This window comes from Triturus cristatus, chromosome 1_1, assembly GCF_964204655.1.
Source record: "Triturus cristatus chromosome 1_1, aTriCri1.1, whole genome shotgun sequence".
Lineage (NCBI taxonomy): Eukaryota > Metazoa > Chordata > Amphibia > Caudata > Salamandridae > Triturus > Triturus cristatus.
Genome location: NC_140579.1, coordinates 715,893,258 through 715,916,741, shown reverse-complemented (window position 1 = coordinate 715,916,741; position 23,484 = coordinate 715,893,258). Strand labels below are relative to the sequence as shown.

At 47.9% G+C, this 23,484-nt stretch overlaps 1 protein-coding gene across 3 annotated transcripts in view; it reads right to left on the bottom strand.

Moving 5' to 3' along the window:
* Window positions 1-23,484, bottom strand: part of TM9SF1 (transmembrane 9 superfamily member 1) — a 478,903-nt gene that overhangs the window by 181,958 nt on the left and 273,461 nt on the right. Inside the window, exon 1 of one of the 3 annotated variants that reach the window (XM_085647855.1) lies at window positions 2,907-3,042. The exons of 1 other annotated variant lie outside the window; for it this stretch is intronic. The gene's annotated coding sequence lies outside the window, so the exon portion shown is untranslated. Of the gene's footprint in view, window positions 1-2,900; window positions 3,043-23,484 lie in introns of those variants that run through there. One more of the 3 variants, XM_085647847.1, reaches the window with a different exon arrangement.

Sequence of the window (23,484 nt, the reverse complement as noted above, 5' to 3'; positions counted from 1 at the left end):
GCAAACGATCATGGTGTAGGATGTCTTAAAGCGTTTCTGGCAGACCAGGACTTATCCCAATTCTGTGACAGTCCAATGCACAACAAGGGAGAGACACTGGACCTCATCATAGCTAAATCAAGCATCATCTCATTAGAATCCATCACCCCTTGCGACTGGGCTACCATCACAGCATCTTCTTCTCAATCAATATCGAAGTAATTCCAAAAAGGAGTCAACCATCAAAAACAAAACCATGGAAAAGGAACTTACAGAATATCAACCCCATCACCCGGGTAAACTGATGCAACTCCGCCCTGACCCCCCACAACAGGCATGGAGGATGTCCATGACCTCACAAAAAACAATGCCTCCTGGAACACCTTTGCGCCAATCTCTGAACAAAAAAAATCTATAACACTCATCTGGCAATCAATCCCTCCAATCACTTCTCTGACCCCCTTCCTCCTGCCCTATTCAAAATGATAAAAACATCCATCCTACCATTATGGGCAAAAATTGTAAACGCCTCTCTGAGGCAAGGCTCCATACCAGACTGTCTTAAAATAGGGCAGGTTACACCTATACTAAAGAAATCCAACGCCATCCCATCAGATCTCAACAATTACCGCCCTATATCTAACATCCCCACTTTGGCGAAACTGCTGGAGAAATGTGTACAAATACAATTATGCAACCATATTGAGAACTACAACCTCCTAGACAATCACCAATCTGGTTTCCGTCAAGGTCACAGCACAGAATCTGCACTCACACATATTGGATGACATACTAAAAATGCTTGCCCGCAAACATTTCTTGCCTAATGATACTGCTTGACCTACCCTCCGCCTTTGACACGGTTAAACATGACAACCTACTGTCCCTATAGAAAGGAAGGATGGGCCTCTCGGACACAGGGTTACAATGGTTCTCCTCCTTCTTTAATAACAGGACACAAAGAATCAAGATGAAGAATGCACTCTCAACCATCCGTGGTCAACATAGGCATTCTCCAGGGCTCAGCCCTATCACCTATTCTTTTCAACCTACTAATGGAACCCCTGGCCAACGCATTGAAATCAGCGAATATCCTATATCACCTGTATGCGGACAACACCCAACTGTATTTGAAAATCTCCACTCCAGAAGACTTCATCTCCCTCAACGCTATTCTACAGAACACGCAAAGTTGGCTCACGAACAACCGCCTCATGCTCAATACAAAAAAAACAGAATTCATTCTCATCTCCCCACCTAATCACCCACCAAACATTGAGCAATGGTTGAAATACCTAACCGCCATTGACTGTGCTCCCCTCATCATGGATTCTGCGAAATCCCTGGGAGTCACCATAGACAAACATCTGAATATGCAGTCGCATATCACTAAGCCACCAAGGGAGCCAACCACCACATGAGTTTACTAAGGAAACTTAAACCCTTCCTTCCTCAGACCGACTTAAAAATGGCAGTGCAAGCCCTAGTGCTATCAAGATTAGACTATGGAAGCACCACTCTCTGCGGTCTCCCCAGATACAAGCTGGCTACGTGGATGGCTTCACTTAACACTGCAGCAAGATTGGTATCAGGATCTAAAAGAAATAGCCACATTTCTCAGACCTTGAAAACGCTGAACTGGCTGCCATATGAGGCAAGAATACAACCAAAGGTTGCCTGCATGACCCATAAAGCACTACATAACACAGCCAGTTACCTAGCTCTAAAGCTAGAACGATCCAGAGGATGCAGACAACTACAAAGCGCGAGTTCTTTACTTCTGAAACCACATCCTTTCATAAAAAGAGAACTGGTTGCAGAGCTTTTTCAGGGATCGCTACAAAGATTTGGAACTCCTTACCTCCAGTGGTTCGGGGAATCTCTTCCTTTACCGCCTTCATAAAAAGAGGTAAATACTCCTAATTAACAAATTCACGCCCTAAGACTCAATCCTATGCTGGCATCGAGTCACTGATACGATCCTCATATCACTGGCTACCTCGTGTGGATTGAAAGAACATTATAGGTTTGTTTATTTACACAATACTGACCCAAGGCTCAATAACTGTATAGATTGTAATATGCTGTTGCCCTCTGGGATCATCATGTGTCGTCCACTGGTCACCTATGTTAACTTATACCTATGTTATCTTACACCTTTTACCTCTTTTGTAAGTAATATCAAATGCGTGTATACTACCTCATTTCTTATGTCTTTATAACTATATACTGTAAAGCGCTCCGATACCGTCGTGGGTCACATTCGCGCTATATAAAACCTTAGAAATAAATGTAGAGAGCCTCAGAAAGCTGTAATGGGAGGGCCACAAAGTTTTACAACAGAGCGCCAGTTCCACCTCCAGCAGGTGACTACGAGGGGTGGGGTGGTATGTGTGCTGCCAGATAGGGGACGGTTACAATCTGGGGAATGGGGCCCTATAGCTTCAAGTAGATGGTCATGAAGGGGGGGGGGGGGAGGTTTAAGAGGAGACGCCCACACGATTACATGGAAGCTCAGCACTGTAGTATGTTAACCTATAATACAACAATAGTACAGTACATAAGGCATTACTGCAATCTGTATAATGAATGGAGGCAATAATGTAACCAATGACAGTACAGTATGTTAGATTTTATCGCAAGAATACTACATCACGTGGATCCTTATTGCAACGTGTATACAGAACGGAGGCATTAATGCAAGCATTACCACAAGAGAAATACATGTTTTTTGTGGCGCTGCGTTTCAGGGTTTAAGTGCAATGTGTCGCGTACTGCAACTACGAGCCACAAAAGTAGAATGAAAACGCTGAAACGTAACCAGTGAGCGCAGACTGGATGCGGTGTATGGCCTCCGTAACGAAAGCATACGTTAAATACTATCCTTTTCCTACTACTGGGGACACCTGTCCACTACTTACGCGCACCATCCGTGAGTCCAGCCTCACATCCGTCGTCACCAGCCGATCCCTTAACGGATGTAAGTTGTCCTTAAAACCGTGGCACTTCCGGGTCGCACATCCCCCAAGCCTGTGGCTGAACGTAGTCTGGGATTGGTTGTTGCTAACGTGTAAAATGTCTGGATGTTGGCGGCATTGGGGAACCCAACCAATACTAGTGCACCATATAGCACCCTTAAAGTGGTGATTGGCTGTGAAGTCTGCACGTGCCTCTGTTCAATCCCGCCTTTTAAAGTTGGCAAATTCCGCCCTTCTTTGTAGAGAGTGTAGTTTACCTGGATCTTCGCTTGCGGTGAGTCAGGGTGGGATCAGGGGGAACTAGGATTCTCGAGCCAGAAATGCCAGGCTGTAGTAAATACGAAGGGGCAGATTTACAAGCCCCTTGCACCACTTTTGCGTCACTTTTCCCATGTTAAAAGTGACGGAAAAGTGGCTTGTAAATCTGCCTCCAAGTGAGGAAGTGGAGCAACGGACTATAAGGCTTAAGGTGATTCAGTGAGCGATGTTTGATCCATGTCTGTTCACGACTGAATGGGATGGCCTTTGTTTGTGATGTTCAGGTCTGTGGTGACAGCCATAGATGGCTCTGCCGAGATCTGATAGCATACTGGCGATAGCTGTCTAGGTCAGTGGTTCTTAACCGTTTGAATTCTGTGTACCCTTACTCAGAGGCGCAACTAGAGCCAAATTTCGGGGGGGGGGGGGGGGATTGTAGGCAATTCTTCTAGCAATAGGCAGAGTGGAGATGAAGGGGTGAAAAACAGCAATGCCTCATTAACCCGTAAATGGTCTTTTAAATACCAGTGAAGTACTCGTGCGGCTGCGATAAGCTCAAAAACTGTGTGTGCGTGCGCCCGGTAAGCTGTCTCAGCCCTAGCTGACACACACCTCACAACGGGGGTCGCTGAAGCCCTTTTAGCCCTATGAGCATTGCGTGCCTGCCCCCACTAAATCATTACTGGAATCTGGGGACCCTCACTGAATAATTGAGTCAATGATTTAAACCATACACAAACGATGAAATAATTTATTTGATTCACAAACCGCGGAGGTTAAAATCCCCAGAAACAAGATCTTTAAGTATGTAAATAGTGCAAGAGCCCCCTAACTGATGTTGTCTTTTCCCATTTAGTTCTCTTTCTTTCATTGTCTATTCCCTCTCACCTGAATCTCTCCCCTTACCTGCTACACTGCCTAACCCCCTGTCCTCTTGTGCCCTTCGACTAAGCACTCCTTTTCCCCTTGTTGGGGAAAGATCCAATATTTATACGCTGGAGTCTCAGCGAACCCACTGAGAGTCCACTGCGCCAAGGGAGCCACTCACAGTAGAGGTATGGTATGGCACCCCTTGCCAAAGCACTCCCTCTCCCCCTTTTTGGGGAAGGATCCAGTGTGTAGGCCTTGGAGTCTGAGTCCCCTCTGAGAGAGTCCACTGCGTAGAGGGAGCCTCTTGCACCAGGGATGGGGAAATGATACCACTTCCCCTGGGATCACAGCTTACTGGACTTTGGATGCCGCTTTGACTCGTCTACCGGTTTGTGTCCCCGGCACCCTCCCCTCCTCCGTTCTGTCTTCTTTCCCTGCTTCTACCACCCCACTGAATCTCTCCCCTTGCCTGCTTTTTCCCTTGCGTATATGTCCTTATGTTTTGTCTCGACCTTACATGTAACTGTTTGCCAAGCTCTAATAACTGTGCAACCTTTGTAACGATGTAACCTGCACCTATGTTTTGATACTCATGTAAAGCGCTCTGATACCTCCGGGTCTAGCCAGCGCTATATAAAATAAATAAAAATATAAAAGCACACACTTTGAACCCCTTCGCTGTTTGCCCCCCCTGCAATATACAAACGATGAAATAATTTATTTGATTCACAAACTAATATTAAAGCACACACTTTGAACCCCTTCGCTGTTAAAAAACGAAGGCTATTTGGGGTAGTTTGCGCTTAGGCCCCATAACATTTTGTCCACATATGGTATTCACGCCAAACTTGCGTCATTTTCTTCGAACACCCTAAGGATTCTAAAGATACCCAGGGTTTTTGGATTTCCATGGAGGGGACTGAGAAAATAGCCAAAATACAGCAAACGTTTGGTTTTTCGGGGGGAAAATGTGAAAAGAGTGCTGCAGAAGAAAGCCTCTGTCTTTTCCCCCTGCAAATGGTATCAACAAAGGGTTTGTGGTGCTAAAATCACCATCTTCCCAGCTAGCAGGAACTGGCAGACTTTTGTAAAAAAAAAATAATAAATAAATTTCACACAGTTTTGACATTTTACTGGTACGTAGCCTATATTTCTTATTGTTTGTGCTTTCAACGTCCTTCCAGTTAGTGGTAGAACTGGGTGTGAAAGCAATAATGGATCCTGGAAAGCTATTCATTTCTGAAAAGTAGACAAAAGTCTGAATTCAGCAAGGGATCATTTGTGTAGATCTTTCAAAGTTTTCCTAAGGAAACTAACAGTTGAAATAAAAAAAATTGAAATTGAGTTGAAAAAAACAGCCAATTGTATCCACGTTTTCACCTGTAACTTCTTGAAACTATGGCAGTTTTTTAAAGCAATATACCGTTACGTCTGCTGGACCCTTCTGGATGCACGGATATATAGGACTTGTAGGTTCAATTCATTTGGTAAAATATAAACAGTGAACAATAGGCAGTAAAGAATCCTATGCATTTCTTAAATGAGAACAAAATATAGACTTTAGAAGCAGCGGTTATTTGCACATCTCCAAAATTGTGGACCTGCACTATCGTGTATTTGAGCACATTTTTCAAAATTACTTCTTTTTTACACATTGTCTTACATTTGGAAAACAGAAATGCATAGAAAGTAAATTGATAATAACACTTGTTCTACTGTTCTGTCTCCCCCCAAGTCTCCTGATAAAATGGTACCTCACTTATGTGGCTAGGCCTAGTGAACGCAACGGGAAACGGCCCATAGCGCAACGTGGACCCATCACATTTTTACAGCGAAAACTGACCCTTTTTCGCAACGTGACTAGCAGTGGATTTTGGACCCTTGCTCAGCTGGCATCTAGAAAAACCTAGCAAACCTGTACATTTTTTAAAACTAGACACCAAGGGAAATCCAGGATGGGGTGACACTTGTGGCTCTCACCAGGTTCTGTTACCCAGAATCCCTTGCAAACCTCACACTTTGTCAAAAAACACATTTTCCTCACTTTTCTGTGATGGAAAGTTCCTGAATCTGTGGGAAGCCACAAACTTCCACTCACCCAGCATTCCCCCAAGTCTCCGGATAAAAATGGTACTTCACTTGTGTGGGTAGGCCTAGTGCCCTTGACAGAAAACAGCCCAAAACGCACCGAGGGCACATCACATTTTTCCAGTGAAAACTGACCCTCTTTTCACAATGTACCTAGCTGTGGAATTTGGACCCTAGCTCAGCTGACACCTAGGGGAATCTAGCAAACCTATTCACAAATTTCCTACCACCCAGCATTCCCTTCGCTCTCCCAATAAAAATGATACATCACTTGAGCGGGTGTCCAATGCAGAGCCAGCCTAAAACATATATAAACGAAAATATAGCGCTTAGAGCTTGCTGTGCTATCCCCCAATCTCTGCGTTTTTGGCCCTTCTCAGTCGCAGGCTCTTGGCCCACCCACAAAAATGAGGTATCATTTTACTCGGGATACGCTGGGTAGGAAAGTTGTGACGGCGCGGTGATCCCAGTCAGAAATGTGGGGAAAATAGAAAAAAAAATAGATTTTTATTTTTATCTAGATTTGAGGTTTGCAGGGGGTTCTGGGTAGGAAACTGTTGGGAGATCCACGCAAGCCGCACCTCCCTGGACTCCTCAGGGTGTCTAGTTTTCAGAAATGTCTGGGTTTGTTTGGTAGGTTTCCTTAGATGGCCGGTGAGTTTTGCGATCGATAATTTTGAAGTCTCTCCAGTACGTTTTGGGCCCTTCCCTATTACGGGTTCTTGGCCCACCCACCCAAGTGAGGTAGCATTTTTATCGGGAGACCTAGGAGAACGCTGGGTGGACGGAAACTTATATCATCCCGGTTATCCCACCTATTTCCCACACAGAAATGTGAGGAAAATGTGATTTGTTTAGCTAAATTTGAGGTTTGCATGGGATTCTAGGTAGGAAAATGTTGGGGAATCAACCCAAGCCACACCTCCCTGGACTCCCCAGGTGTCTAGTTTTCAGAAATGTCTGGGTTTGACAGGTTCCCCTAGATGGCCGCCGAGACCGGGACCAAAAACACTGATGACCCCCTTGAAATACTGGTTGTTTTGTGATGGATAGGTGGCCACCTGTGTTTTTGGCCCCAGGCTTGCAGACATCTAGGGGAACCTAAAAAACCCAGACTTTTCGAAAAACTAGACACCCGTAGGAGTCCAGGGAGGTGTGGCTTGCGTCGATCCCCAACACTTTTTTCCCCAGAATACGCTCCAACCTTAGCTAAAAAGTCAAATCTTCCTCTAATATCTGTGTGGGAAAGTTGTGGGATCAACGCACGGCACAAATTTCCTACCACCCTTCGTTCCCCTCGGTCTCCCAATAAAAATGATACCTCACTTGTGCGGGTGTCCAATGCAGAGCCAGCCTAAAACATATATAAATGAAAATATAGCGCTTAGAGCTCGCTGTGCTATCCCCTCAATCTCCACGTTTTTGGCCCTCAGACACAGGCTCTTGGCCCACCCACAAAAATGAGGTATCATTTTACTCGGGAGACTCTGGGTGGTAGGAAAGTTGTGCGCGGTGATCCCACTCAAAAATGTGAGAAATTGCATAGAAATTGATTTGTATTTTTAGCTAAATTTGAGGTTTGCTGGGGATTCTGGGTAGGAAACCGTTGGGAGATCAATGCAAGCCGCACCTCCCTGGACTCCCCTGGGTGTCTAGTTTTCAGAAATGTCTGGGTTTGGTAGGTTTCCCTAGATGGCCGCTGAGCCCGTGACCAAAAACGCAGGTGACTCCCTTGCAAAACCAGGTCGTTTCGTGATCGATAATTTTGAAGTCTCTACAGTACGTTTTGGGCTCTTCCCTGTTACAGGTACTTGGCCCACCCACACATGTGTGGCACCATTTTTATCGGGAGACCTAGGGGAACGCTCGGACGGAAACTTGTGTCATCCCGGTTATCCCACAAATTTCCCACACAGAAATGTGAGGAAAATGTATTGTTTAACTACATTTGAGGTTTGCATGGGATTCTGGGTAGGAAAATGTTGGGGGATCAACCCAAGCCACACCTCCCTGGACTCTCCGGGTGTCTAGTTTTCAGAAATGTCTGGGTTTGGCAGGTTTCCCTAGATGGCTGCCAGGACCGGGACCAAAAACACTAGTGACCCCCTTGAAATACCAGGTTGTTTTGTGATAGATAGGTGGGCACCTGTGTTTTGTGGCCCCAGGCTTGCAGACATCTATGGGAACCTAAAAAACCCAGAATTTCTGTAAACTAGACACCCGTAGGAGTCCAGGGAGGTGTGGCTTGCGTTGATCCCCAACATTTTTCTTCCCAGAATTCGCTGCAAACCTTAGCTAAAAAGTCAAATTTTACTCTAATATCTGTTTAGGAAAGTTGCGTGATCACCGCACGGCATACATTTCCTATCACTCAGCGTTCCCCTCAGTCTCCAGATAAAAAGTAGACTTCACTTGTGTGGATGGGCCAAGTGCCTGTGACATGGAAGGGCCAAAAACATGTAAGGATTGAAGGGAGGCCTAAAGGGGGTCCAAAAGGGCAGTTTGTTTATACGTTTTTAGCCTGACGCTACTTTGGGCACCCCCACAAGGGAGGTATAATTTTTCTCTGGAGACCAAGGGGAAAGCTGGGTGGTAGAAAATTGGTGTGTGCGTGGTGATCCTACAACTTTCCCACACTGAAATGTGAAGAAAATATGACTTTGTGAGTAAATTTGAGGTTTGCAGTAGATTCTGGGTAAGAAAACGCTGGGAGATCCATGCAGGCCACACCGTCAGCCAAAGTCTGTCTATGCACACCATTATCCACGCACACCGCCAGCCAAGCGAAATCCACGCAAACCGTCAGCTGTTCACCACCCACGTACACCGCCAGCCAAGCGCCATCCATGTACTCCGCCAGCAAAGCACTATCCATGCACACAGTCAACAAGCACTATCCATGCACATAGCCAGCCAAGCACTATCCATGCACACCGCCAGCCAAGCACTAACCATGCACACCGCCAGCCAAGCGCCCCCATCTGCCTCCTGGGGGAGCAGAAAGACTATGGCAAGTTTTCTAGGAGGGTGGGGGCATTAGCATGCCCATTCTGCGGCGCCCCACTCCAATGTATTTAAAAAAAAAAAAATAATCCCTGGTGGGCAGTGGCCTATACGCCCCTCCTCCGGCTGGGCAGATAAGGGACTATTTCCCCCATTTGCTTCCTGCGGGGGGCAGAAAGACTGTCAGTTTTTTTTGGAGGGGGGGCATTGGCATGCCCATTCTGGGCAGCCCCCACCCCTATGTATAAAAAACACAGGGAGAGGGGGCAGAAAGACTGTCAAATTGTTTTGGGGGTGGGGGGCATTGGCACGCCCATTCTGGGCAGCCCCCAAAACACCATAATCCCTGGTGCCTATTGGCAGCCATCTGGTTAGTTTTTTGTTGATCCCAACTGTAGGAGAGTAGGATCTGCACTTATGTTGCCCCTACTTTTTTTCCTGATGTTTACACTGGTTTCTGGCTATAGTCTGGCTGGGTCCCTGCTAATCAGGGCCCCCGCCTCTCTGTTCTCTCTAAACAACTTGGAGTGCGTATTAGATGCACTAGTGATTGGATACTGTGGTACCTTATGAGCCCCTAGTATATGGTACCTTAGGTACCAAGGGCATAGGTACTTCACAGGCCTACCAGGGGCTGAAGCATGTATTATGCCACCCCTGGGAAGCAGACTAAATCTGACACCACAGGCCTGCTACTGCAGCCTGGGTGAGGTAGTGTTAGCACTCCTCACTGAGGTATAGGTTCCCTATATCTCTACCTGCACACACATATAAACCTATCAGTCACCCCTAAGGCAGGCCCTATCAATCCTGAGGGCAGGGTGCTTGATTTCCATGTGAGGGGGTGCCTCTGCCTGAGCAGGGCCCCTCTGCAGCCCTCAGTCTATTCTCTGTGGCTGTTTGTGGATGTGGTTAAACCATATACTCTTAAGTGCATTATAACCTAGCGGTAAATGCTAACTTTGGGATGGCTGCATCAAAACATGTTGTGTTTGGTGTAAAACGCTTTGGAATCATACCCCCCCACCAGTAACTGGAGTGGAAGTTTGATCCCACCCTTCTAGAGGGATAGACATGTACCCACTGTGGAAACACGGTAGAATCCTGAAGAGCCCTGGCATCACAAAATGGATGCCACCAGCACAGACACTGGGCTGCCCTCCTGCTGCTGACCGAAACTCGCAGTGGAGGAGGCCCAACAATAGGCATCCTGTCACAGGGAGGTGTAACCACCTTCCAGACAGGATTTAGTGTATTGGGGCTGGGTGGGTGCACTCCTAGAGTGCTTTGAAGTCCTGCACTGGGGGAGCAGTAGGCTCCTCTGTGCATATGCCAGCTCAAACCGGTTCAGGGACTACCAGCCCCTGCTCTGGCGTGAAACTGGACAAAGGGAAGTGGGTGTAGCCACCCACTCCCCTGACCCTCCCATCGGAGTGGTCATAGAGCTAGTTAGTTAGTTTTTAAATTTGTAATGCGCAACAGCTACCCAAAAAGGGTTTCCCGGCGCAAAGGACCAGAAGTCAGAAACTATGGAATGAGAGAGCGGTAAAAACTTTATCTGTTAAATAGCCAGGTTTTTAAAGACTTACGAAATTTGTATAGTTTGTCTCGTTCCGGAGTGATGTGGGTAAAGAGTTCCAGGACATAGGGCCGAGGTAAGAAAAGGATCTGCCGCCCATCCGAGCTAATTTGAATCTTGGGATGACAAACCTTGCTTGGGTGGCAGAGCGGAGATTTCGGGAGGGAAGATAAGGACTGACTAAGGACTGAAGATAGCTAGGACCTCAACAAGATTTGATTTTGTGCATATAACTCAGTGCCTTGAACTTAATCCGATTTTCGATTTTAAGCCAATGCAGCTTGCATCGATAAGATGAAATGGAGGCGGTCGTAGGGACTCCACACAGGAGTCTGACTGCCGCGTTCTGTACAGTCTGTTGTCTTTGGACTACAGATTTGATGGCGCCAAAATAAAGTACATTTCCATAGTCAAGCCTGGATGTAATAAGAGCATTGACTACGGTTTTCCTTGTGGTTTCCGGAAGCATCCAACATATTTTTTTTTAACCATTTAAGAATGGTGAAGCAGGTCGCTGCGACTTTGACAGATTGGGGGTGCATACTAAGTGAGTCGTCGATTGTGATACCCAGGTTACGGACTTGGGGAGAGGGAGAAGGAAGGACACCCATTTCACAAGGCCAGTGTTGGGGGTTCCAAAGATCCATATTTTTTCATAGTACCAGTATTTCAGTTTTTTCACCGTTTAGTTTGAGAAAATTTTCTTGCATCCAAGAAGCTATTTTACTCAGTCCAATTTTGAGGTTGGAAGGCAAAGTGGTTTTGTGTGAAGAGAGGGAAAAAATGATTTGTGAATCGTCCGCTAGTCCCTCCCTTCCTTGTAGTATAAGTTAGGGAACCCTTGCCATTGCAAACTAGATATCCCTGGACGATGCTCTGAAGAAGAATCCTGGACCTTCACGTTCCACTACCTCTGGAAGACTGTAGAATCTCCCTTAGAGTCAAGGAACTTTGAATCAATGGTCGCAAACTTTCCCGCTCCCGCCGGCGTCCGAAGTCCCTGCAGCCCCGGAAGTGGATTTCCTGACTTCTCCAAGGCCATTGTGAGTCCCCAGCGAAGCTGAGGCAAGTAGACCCCACGAGTGACGAGGAACAGCAATACCCGGGTACCGTGCACTATTGAGTGCAACTCCTTCACAACGTTCTACGAACTTGTGCTTTGGACCACGTGTTGTCCAAGCCTCCAGCAGGATTTCCTCCGAAGATCAGAGGCCTACCTCGTCCCGAGTGACCGTGGGCTCCTGGTGAGTGAATCCTCCCGCGGCGTCTTCGCGATCCCTTGCCGGCTGGCTTGTGGGTCCCCGGAAGACTTTTCTACACAACCAAAGGGCTCCCCTTGTTGCTCCAGGCCTGCCCTGACTTACCCCCACAGGGTGAGTCCCTCAGAACTTGCTGGTCTGCACCGCTCACTTTCTTCACTTTCCACGAGACTTGTTGTTGCCAAGGCTTGTTGGCTCCAATCCGGTTGCCGACACCTCAGTAAGCTGCCGACTTCGTATGACACGCCGTGTTCAGCTCCTGGTCGTCGTCGACGCCTCCTGGACCTCATGGCTGAAGAGCCAAGACACCCGTGATCACCTGAAATCACCCGACTACTGTGAGCATCCAGCTTCCTGGCCCCGGGTCACTGGCAAGTGACTTTGAACACTCTCCTCTGCTTTCAGGTCTTCTTTATTCTGAATCCAGCCTTGGATTCCACCGGACACTTCTCCTGTCTTCACAAGCAGCAAGTCTTCTTTGGCTCCCATTGAAAACGACGCCGCGACCCGACGCCAAAAGACACCTATGCACCCGGCTTCCCTGGGTGAGGTACCTCCAGCATTACGGTGCTCCTGTGGGTGTTGGCTCTAGAACTACTTACCCTGTAAGTGACTTGCTTGTAGACTCTCCCGAAGTATCCTAAAACTTTATAATTCCAACCGCGACTTGCTCCATTGAAGTCTATTGGGATCCGCGGCTGTGTTCTCACACTGCATGCGTCTCCCGTGGGTCCTTTACTTACCTGCCTGGGGTGGATTAGTGAGGCCCCAGCGCTTCTGAAGGCACTAGGCCTTGTCTCTTTTCAAGTCGATATTCCTAAACCTCTTTTTTAGTATATGGTCTGGTACACCCCTAGGGCCCCAGCCATATTTGTGCTTAAGTTATTGTGAAATGTTGATTTGTGCACATGTCCTTGACTACTAATCTCATACAGAGATTAGTAGAGTGTGTTAGAAATAAATACATATATATTGTGTGTGTATATATATACCTGTGTAGTGTCCTTTCATTTAGTGATTCAAGAAAATATAAGGTAAAACAAGCTGCTTTACATTCCTCTAAAGACTTAGCCAGAAGGCTGATCTCCACAGCTAACACTAGGATAGCTTTCTTTAAAAGGTTGTCTTAAACCTACTACCATAAGAGTCGGATTGTACTGGTGCAAGGTGGCCACTTTAACTAGTGACCAGCATATACCAGGCCAACTTCTCATATGGAGGGGCAGCGTGTGGGATTACAGCTTGCCATTGTTTTACCAGAAAATCTATTTGAATTACTAACTGAAAACCACTATAGGTACTCAAGGTACATATAAAGTCAAGCTTAGTATCAATAAGTTCTACTGAACTTAGAGCTGTGTGTCAAGGGATAGCACACCCTTTCTACAGCTCTAACTAGGATCAGTAGGCCACAAATTAGTGTAGGTAGTACAACACTGCACAACACTAGAATGTCCTTAAGGGTTGGAACCAGTGGGTCCTCCCAGCCTCAGTATAACAACATTACTTTCTTTGACTTGAAAGCCATGTGTACTGCAAGGCACCCGAGGACAGGACAGAGTCCCTCCACACTTCACCTGATAGATCTGCTGACAGCAGATGACCTTAGATTAGCTCTAGGAGCTAATGAGTCTGAATCAGGGGGTGGGTGAATTAGTGTCAGGGTCAGATGATGAAATTCAAGATGACCTGGACTCTGTGGTTGAAGGACCAGATCCACAGGGATCTGAAAAGGACAGAGGAATTCTCCCTAAGAGCTGACAGAGTGGAAGAGCGGCCTAGGTCCCATTCAAGGGAATCTGACCACTCCTCCTGATTTGTGATGGAGACATTGATATGGCCTTCCTAGTGAACCCCAGTAATCTGGGCAAATACAAACAGCAGCCTGTAATAAATGGCAAACAGGCTTTGGCATTCAGGGACACAGGTCCTAGTGTCACCATGGTGGCAGAGGATCTTGTGGACCCTGGGCAGATCATCCTGGGTGAAATGTACCAGGTTACCAATGCAAGCAATGTCAGGACCAACCATAGTCTGGCAGTTGTGAATTTCTCCTTGGGAGGGGTAACTGGCCTCAAGAAAGTAGTAGTCAGTGCAGACCTCCCTGTCCATTGTCTATTGGGCAATGATCTAGAGACTTCAGCCTGGTCTGAAGTAGAGTTATGGACTCATGCTGAGATGTTGGGCATACCTGTTGAGGTATTTGCTGTGACCAGGTCACAGGCCAAAATGCATCAAACTGAACCAGCTCTGGATCCTGAAACTATGGACCAGGTGCTACCCAAGAAGGGGAGCAGTAGGGTTAAGGCAGTGCCTTCCCCTCTGTCTCAGATCACAGATTCCCCTCCTGAGGGAGGAGAAGCAGATGCTGAAGAAGGAACTGCCCCAGAGGGACTTGAACCTGATCTGGTTGAGTTCTTGGGGGCAGGGGGACCTTCTAGGGAAGATCTCAGTAAGGACCAACAGTGCTGCCCCTCTCTTGAACCCCTCAGACAGCAGGCTGCTGCTGAGGCTGCTAGTGGGTCCCATAAATTTTATTGGGATGAGGGACTCCTATATTCTGAGGCTAGAGATCCAACCCCTGGAGCCACCAGGTGGTTGGTAATAGCTCAGAAGTTTGTGGGGTTGCTCTTGACCCTAGCACATGACATCCATTTAGCAGGACACTTGGGCAAAACAAGACCTGGGATAGGCTTGTTCCACATTTTTATAGGCCACATATGTCAGAAAACACCAAGGAGTTTTGTCGCTCCTGTGCCACTTGCCAAGCCAGTGGCAAGTCAGGTGGCACAACAAAGGCCCCACTGATAACACTACCTGTGGTGGGGGTACCCTTTGAAAGGGTAGGGATTGACATTGTTGGTCCCCTTGACCCTCCAACAGCATCTGGGCACAGGTGTATCCTTTTGGTAGTGGATCATGCCACCAGGTACCCAGAAGCAATTCCCCTGAGGACCACCACAGCCCCTGTGGTGGCAAGAGCCCTCATTGGAGTTTTCTCCAGAGTGGGTTTCCCAAAGGAGGTCATATCTGACAGAGGTACCAACTTCATGTCAGGATATCGTAAAGCAATGTGGTCGGAGTGTGGTGTAACCTATATATTCACTACTCCCTATCACCCACAATGCAATGGGTTAGTTGAACGTTTCAACAAAACCCTAAAGGGAATGATTAAAGGCCTCCCAGAAAAGCTTAGGCGAAAAAGGAGACCTTTTACTTCCCTGCCTTCTGTTTGCATACAGAGAGGTTCCACAGAAGGGGGTTGGTTACAGCCCATTTGAACTTCTGTTTGGGCATCCTGTAAGAGGTCTGTAGGAGAGTGGCATCGACTGCATAGTTGCCCCCAACTTTTTGCTGATGTTTTGACTGTTTTATGACTCTAGCCAGGCTGTGGCCCTGCAATCCAGGACCCCAGCCTATCTGCTTCTTCTCTAAACTGATGTGAGTACCCTAGGTACAACCCAATTGGATACTGAGGATACCCTATCAGCCCTTGTAGATGGTACCCAGGGCATGGGTCCCTCAGAGGCCTACCAGGGCTGCAGCACTGATTGTGCCACCCTGGGACAGCCATACCATATGACACCACCAGACCACTACTGTAGTCTGGGTAAGGTGGTGCTTGCACCCCCTTACAGGGATACAGGTACCCTGTATCCCACCTATGTACAACACATGTATTCTCATTGGTTACCCCTCAAGCAGGCCTTGCTAATCCTACAAGGCAGGGTGCTGGGATATGTGTGAGGGGGGACCCCTACCTGAGTAGGGCCCCTCTGCAACCCTCGTAAAACCATTGCTGGGTTGTTTGTAGTGTAGCCATACCATATACTCTTAACCGCATTATAAGTATATCGCGATAGCGTGTTAACGGCTACACAGAACCATATCGTATTTGGTGTCAAACATGTAGGAATCATACCCCAGTCCAGTCATGGGCATGAGGGCATGATTCCCCCCTGCTAGAGGGGCAATATGGGAAAAGCGGCAGAATTGAGACACCATTTTAAAAGTGCACACTTATCACAAAATGGATGCTACTCGCCACCCACACGACTCTGGCTGCCTGTTGCTGGACAAAACCCCAGCCTCGGCAGCTGGACAATAGGGATCCTGTTGCAGGGAGGTGCCAGCACCTTCCCAGACAGGCTATGTGGATTGGAACTTGGTGGGAGCACCATAGGATGCCTTACAGAGTTGCACGTAGGTTGCTACAGCGCCTACATTCTGCATACACCGCAAGGCACCGGTTCAGGGGCATCCTGCCCCTCGCCCAGGCGGGAAACACACAAAGGGGAGAGGGTGTAGCCAACCTTTCCTGCCTCAACTCCCATTGGTGGACACTGATCTGGACACTCCTCTAATCTTGTGGATAAAGGTGAATAACGTGTCCCCGGAGAATCAGATTAATCTTGGACTTCACAGACTTGACCTTCGACGAGCTGCTGCCCAGCTGACTGAAGAAATCTCACTTGGGGTAAAGGAGTTACCCCCCCTGCTTGGCAGGCACCTGAAACACTGCAAGTGACCCGGTTGGAACTTCGCTGCTCCTTCGGACATCGACGACTCCTCTCAACCTTGAGGTGGGTTTCCTAGCATCCCTGAGGCCAGTGAGCGTGCCCAGCAAGTCTGAGCACCGTGGACCGCGTGGGTGCCGAGATCTCCGATATACCACAGGACACCGGCCACCTCTTGCGTAGCACACGACCCTGACCAGTGGGGAAGTTGTGCTTTGGCCCAATATTGAGCCAACCTCTCAGCAGCAACTGTGCCAAAGATCAGTGCCCTAGCTCACTCCGGTGGCCCGTGGGCACCCTTTTACGCACTCCAAATTGCTGCCTTCCGCGGTCCCTTGTCTCTCGACTTGTGGGGCCCTGGCGGAGGACAATCCTTACTTTTACGAGTTCCCCTGGTTGCTCCAGGCCTGCTCTACAGTCTCCTCGAAGGAGACCTCTCACAGACCTCGTGGGTCTGCACCAGTAGCTGATTTGTTCATCTTGCGTGGGTTGCGGTTGCCAAGGCTTAGTGGATCCAATCCGGACAATAACACCGCAGCGATCCTCATCCTTCGTGGGACAGTCGCCCTCCAGAAGCTGGCCTTCCTTGAAGCCTCCCGGAGCCCGTGGCTGCAGATCCAAGCTACACCTTTTCCACTTGAAGCACCCGACATTGAAGGGCTCTTTTCCTTGAGCTCCCTGGTCACTGTGCCGTGACCCAGACTCTGTCCCCTCTGCTTTCAGGTTCTATTACAAGATCTACAACTTCATTTTTCACGGCATCATCAACGCTTTTGGCTAGCAGCAGTTTTGTACATTTTCCCATTGAAAATCAGCCCGCGACCCGACATCGAAAACTACCTATGCGCCCGGCTTCCCTGGGGCAGGTAACAGTGGTACCTCGGTACTCTCGTGGTAGTGGGCTCCTCAAAAGCTTAACTCTAAGTTTTTAACTTTGAACTCCTGCTAGAAGTGTCTTTAATCTGTTTAAATCAAACCGCGACATTCTCCATAGGCTTTAATAGAGATCCCAATAGCCGCTATTTCCAGTGCACGCGCCTCCCATGGGTCCCCTTCCTCATCACCTGGGGTGGATTCTCAAGGGGCCAGCGATCCTAAATGCCCTAGGCATTGTCTGAAGAATTGTCGTAGTTCTTATACCACTTTTTTAATATATGGTTTGGGGCCCTGTGATTCCAGTGCTATTTATTGTATCTATAAATGCTTGTTTGAATTGTAACTTTACCTCTAGCCTCATAAAGAGACTTGTGGGATTCTGCTTAGAATAAATACATATATATTATATATATATATATATATATATATATATATATATATATATATATTCACTGAAAAAACCATAGGTTTCACACACGTTATAGTTAGGAATTAGCATTAAAAAAAACTTGCAAATTCACTGAAAAAACCATAGGTTTCACACATGTTATAGTTAGCTGTACATTTCACTCGTAAAAAACCAATGAAATTCCCGCGTTATAGTTAGTGCAGGCAACTATAACTCACGCGACCGCAATCCTCTGCTGATGCTAATACTGTATTTCGACACTTATTTGCCCATGTCTTCTTCCATTAAATTTTAGCTATACATATATTACAAATATTTTTTTTTCATAAAGACACATATGTCATCAGCAGAAGATTGCGGTCGCGTGAGTTATAGTTGCCTGCACTAACTATAACGCGGGAATTTCATTGGTTTTTTACGAGTGAAATGTACAGCTAACTATAACATGTGTGAAACCTATGGTTTTTTCAGTGAATTTGCAAGTTTTTTTTAATGCTAATTCCTAACTATAACGTGTGTGAAACCTATGGTTTTTTCAGTGAATTTGTACGGTTTTTTAAATGCTAAGTTACTTTACGCCATTCGTGGCGTGCGCGCCCAGTTAACGCAGTTCATTCCGTGCGCGCACGGTGCGCTTCGCGCACCGTGCGCGCACAGTGAGCACGTGGTGCGCTTTGCGCACCGCGCGCCCACTTTACGCAGTTAGTGCCGTGCACGCACGGTGGTCACGCGGTGCGCTGCGCGCACCGCGTGCCCACGTTAAGCGGGATGGGCCATGTACGCACGATGCGCTTCGCGCACCGTGCGCACATGGGGGACATATTATGCGCATCTTTGTGAAATGTATTCCTTGGTAAATTCATATATGTAATATGCCATGCACAAATGGTGCACTTCGGGCACCATTTGCACACGGGGTGGGGAGAATGTGGATAATTTTTTTTTTTATAAATTTTTACCGTACGCGTACGGTAAGCGTAATCGGTGCGATTTTCCGAAAAAAAAATAATTTTTTTTTTTGGGCTTGGGGGTGGTTTGGGGACCCCTGTATCAATGCTGGGTGGTTAGGATCTCATGAAACTGCCTCTTTACACATTTTTGGGGTTCGTTTTTGCTGCCCAACTCAGGGAGCGAGAGAGAAAATGGCGGCCGCCGCTTCCTGGTTTCGACCGATTCGAATGTTTACTAAGAGCTAAGAGCCAATCAAAATCGCGCACGCCACCGTACGCGTACGGTAAGCGCACCGTAAGCGCACCGTAAGCTGGCTCAGATATATATATTGATTTAAAGGCTATTTTCTCAGAATCTACTGAACAGATTTACACCAAACCTACAAAAGGCACTTCCTTGACCTGAGGACTACCTCTCTGCCAAATTTCAAGTAATTCTGTTCAGCCGTTCGGGCTGTAGCTGTGTCTAAAGGTCCTATGGAAAAATGCATGGGAAAAACGCGTTTTGGGACCCCTCTTTTATCTCAGCCCCCGCTTCACGAATCCCCCTGAGACTTTCAGGGTAGGAGCGGAGCGGAGCGCCCCACCTATTTTGAAAAATTCGCAAGGATTCGTCGACCGGCGCCAAAGTTATTCAAAATAGAATGTTGCGGATTTCCTATGGAAACGTGGTCCTAACTATAACTACCTACTGGCGACCGCCAGTAGGTAATATATATATATATATATATATATATATACCTGTGTGGACTACTCTTTCATTTGGTCATTCAAGAGGTTATCTATGGTAAAACAATAAGCTTAACACTCCTTCAAGACATAGCCTGAAGGCTGCTCTCCACAGCTACCACTAGGATAGCTTTCTTTAAGGGTTGTCTTTTAAACCTATCACCTTAAGAGTCGAATTGGACTGGTGCAAGGTGGCCACTATAACTAGTGACCAGCATAAGCCAGGCCAACTTCTCACAAGGTCCATTATGTTTGGTGAAGGAGGGCTGGGAGTTACCTCTCAAACTTCCCAAACAGGATGGGAAGGACTATGTACTTGGTCTCCGCTCCAGGATGGCTGAATACATGAAGAAGGCAACTAAAAACTTGGAGGCCAGCCAAGAAATACAAAAAACTTGGCATGACCAAAAGGCTGTGCCGACTGTGTACCAGCCAGGACAGAAAGTGTGGGTGTTGGAGCCTGTGGCCCCAGCAGCTCTCCAAGACAAGTGGAGTGGCCCCCATACAATTGTTGAGCAAAAAGGAGAAGTCACCTACCTGGTGAATCTTGGAACTCCCAGGAGCCCCCTCAGGGTGCTCCATGTCAACAGATTGAAACCATATGTTGACAGGGCTGACATGGGCTTGCTCATGGCAACTGATGAGGAACAGCAGGAGGAGAGTGACCCTCTCCCTGACCTGCTCTCACAGAACCCTGATGATGGGTCAGTAGATGGTGTTGCTTTGGCAAGCAGCCTCACTGATCATCAGCAAACGGAGTGCAGACAAGTTTTGCAACAGTTTAGACATATGTTTAGCCTGACCCTAGTCAGACTTCCTGGTGCACCCATGAGGTGGACACAGGGGACAGTCTGCCTGTCAAGAGTAAAATCTACAGGCAACCTGACCATGTCAGGGACTGTATCAGGACTGAAGTCCAGAAAATGTTGGAGCTAGGTGTGATTGAGCCTTCAGATAGCCCTTGGGCTAGTCCAGTAGTCCTAGTACCCAAACCTCATACCCAGGGTGGTAAGAAAGAAATGAGGTTTTGTGTAGACTACAGGGGCCTCAATGCAGTCACCAGGACTGATGCCTATCCAATTCCCAGGGCAGATGAACTGATTGATACTTTGGCCTCAGCCAAGTATCTGAGTACATGTGACCTAACAGCTGGCTACTGGCAGATCAGGTTAGCTGAGGATGGCAAAGCCAAAACAACATTTTCAACCCCTGGTGGGCACTACCACTAAGTGGTGATGCCCTTTGGTTTGAAGAATGCACCTGCCACTTTTCAGAGGTTGGTGAACAAAGTTGTGACAGGGATGGAAATGTATTGCTCAGCTTATCTTGATGATATTGCTATCTTTAGTTCCTCCTGGCAGGATCACCTGGTCCACCTCAGAAATGTTTTGGAGGCTCTGCAAAAAGCAGGCCTCACTATCAAGGCCACCAAGTGCCAGATAGGGCAGAGTCAGGTTGTGTACCTGGGCCACCTTGTAGGTGGAGGCCAGGTTCAGCCTTTACAGAGCAAAATCCAAACCATCATGGAATGGGTTGCTCCAACCACCCAGACACAGGTGAGAGCCTTTTTAGGCCTAACTGGGTACTATAGGAGGTTTGTTAAGGGATATGGATCTATAGTGATCCCCTTAAATGATCTGACCTCAAAGAAAATGTCAAAAAAAGTTCAGTGGACAGCTAGCTGTCAGAAGGCATTTGAAGACCTAAAGCAGGCCATGTGCACTGCCCCCATCTTACAGAGTCCAGACTACACCAACATGTTCATTGTCCAAACAGATGCTTCTGAGCTGGGTGTGGGAACTGTACTGTCTCAACTGAATGATGAAGGTCAAGACCAGCCAGTAGCATTTATTAGCAGAAGGCTGACCCCTAGAGAGAAACGTTGGTCAGTTATAGAGAGGGAGGCCTTTGCTGTGGGCCCTGAAGAAGCTGAGGCCATACTTGTTTGGCACTCACTTCATAGTTCAGACTGACCACAAGCCCCTCCTATGGCTTAAACAGATGAAAGGTGAAAACCCATAACTTTTAAGGTGGTCCATTTCCCTACAGGGGATGGACTATACAGTGGAACATAGACCTGGGACCCAACATGCCAATGCAGATGGACTCTCAAGGTATTTCCACTTAGAACACGAAGACTCAACTGGTCACGGTTAGTTTAGTGTCCCTGCGTTTGTGGGGGGGGGGGGTTGTGTAGAAGAGTAGGATCTGCACTTACGTTGCCCCCACTTTATTTTCTGATGTTTACACTGGTTTCTGGCTATAGTCTGGATGGGTCCCTGCTAATCAGGGCCCCCGCCTCTCTGTTCTCTCTAAACAACTTGGAGTGCATATTAGATGCACTAGTGATTGGATACTGTGGTACCTTATGAGCCCCTAGTATATGGTACCTTAGGTACCAAGGACATAGGTACTTCACAGGCCTACCAGGGGCTGAAGCATGTATTATGCCACCCCTGGGAAGCAGACTAAATCTGACACCACAGGCCTGCTACTGCAGCCTGGGTGAGGTAGTGCTAGCACTCCTCACTGAGGTATAGGTTCCCTATATCTCTACCTGCACACACATATAAACCTATCGGTCACCCTTAAGGCAGGCCCTATCAATCCTGAGGGCAGGGTGCTTGGTTCCCATGTGAGGGGGTGTCTCTGCCTGAGCAGGGCCCCTCTGCAGCTCACAGAGTCCATTCTCTGTGGCTGTTTGTGGATGCAGTTAAAACATATACTCTTAAGTGCATTATAACCTAGCGGTAAATGCTAACTATGGGATGGTTGCATCAAAACATGTCGTGTTTGGTGTCAAACACTTTGGAATCATGCCCCCACACCAGTAACTGGTGTGGGGGTATGATCCCACCCTTCTAGAGGGATAGACATGTACCCACTGTGGAAACACGGTAGAATCCTGAAGGACCTGGCAACACAAAATGGATGCCACCAGCACAGACACTGGGCTGCCCTCCTGCTGCTGACCGAAACTCGCAGTGGAGGAGGCCCAACAATAGGCATCCTGTCACAGGGAGGTGTAACCACCTTCCAGACAGGATTTAGTGTATTGGGGCTGGGTGGGTGCACTCCTAGAGTGCTGTGAAGTCCTGCACTGGGGGAGCAGTAGGCTCCTCTGTGCATATGCCAGCTCAAACCGGTTCAGGGGCTACCAGCCCCTGCTCTGGCGCGAAACTGGACAAAGGGAAGTGGGTGCAGCCACCCACTCCCCTGACCCTCCCATAGGAGTGGTCATAGAGCTAGTCCCTCCCTTCCTTGTGGTATAAGTTAGGGAACCCTTGCCATTGCAAACTAGATATCCCTGGACGACACTCTGAAGAAGAATCCTGGACCTTCGACGTTCCTCTACCTCTGGAAGACTGTAGAATCTCCCTTGGAGTCAAGGAGTGACTCCCCTGTTTGCTGGCAGGCAACAAAACTTTGAATCAACGGTCACAAACTTTCCCGCTCCCGCCGGAGTCCGAAATCCCTGCACCCCCTGAAGTGGATTTCCTGACTTCTCCAAGGCCATCGTGAGTCCCCAGCGAAGCTGAGGCAAGTGGACCCCACGAGTGACGAGGAACAGCAATACCCAGGTACCGTGCACTATTGTCGAGTGCAACCCCTTCAGGACGTTCTACGAACTTGTGCTTTGGACCACGTGTGGTCCAAGCCTCCAGCAGGATTTCCACCGAAGATCAGAGGCCTACCTTGTCACGAGTGACCGTGGGCTCCTGGTGAGTGAATCCTCCCGAGGCATCTTCGCGATCCCTTGCCGGCTGGCTTGTGGGTCCCCAGAAGACTTTTCTACAGAAACAAAGGGCTCCCCTGGTTGCTCCAGGCCTGCCCTGACTTACCTTCACTGTGTGAGTCCCTCAGACCTTGCTGGTCTGCACCGCTGACTTTCTTCACTTTCCACGAGACTTGCTGTTACCAAGGCTTGTTGGCTCCAATCCAGTTGCTGACACCTCAGTAAGCTGCAGAGTTCGTGGGACACGCCGAAT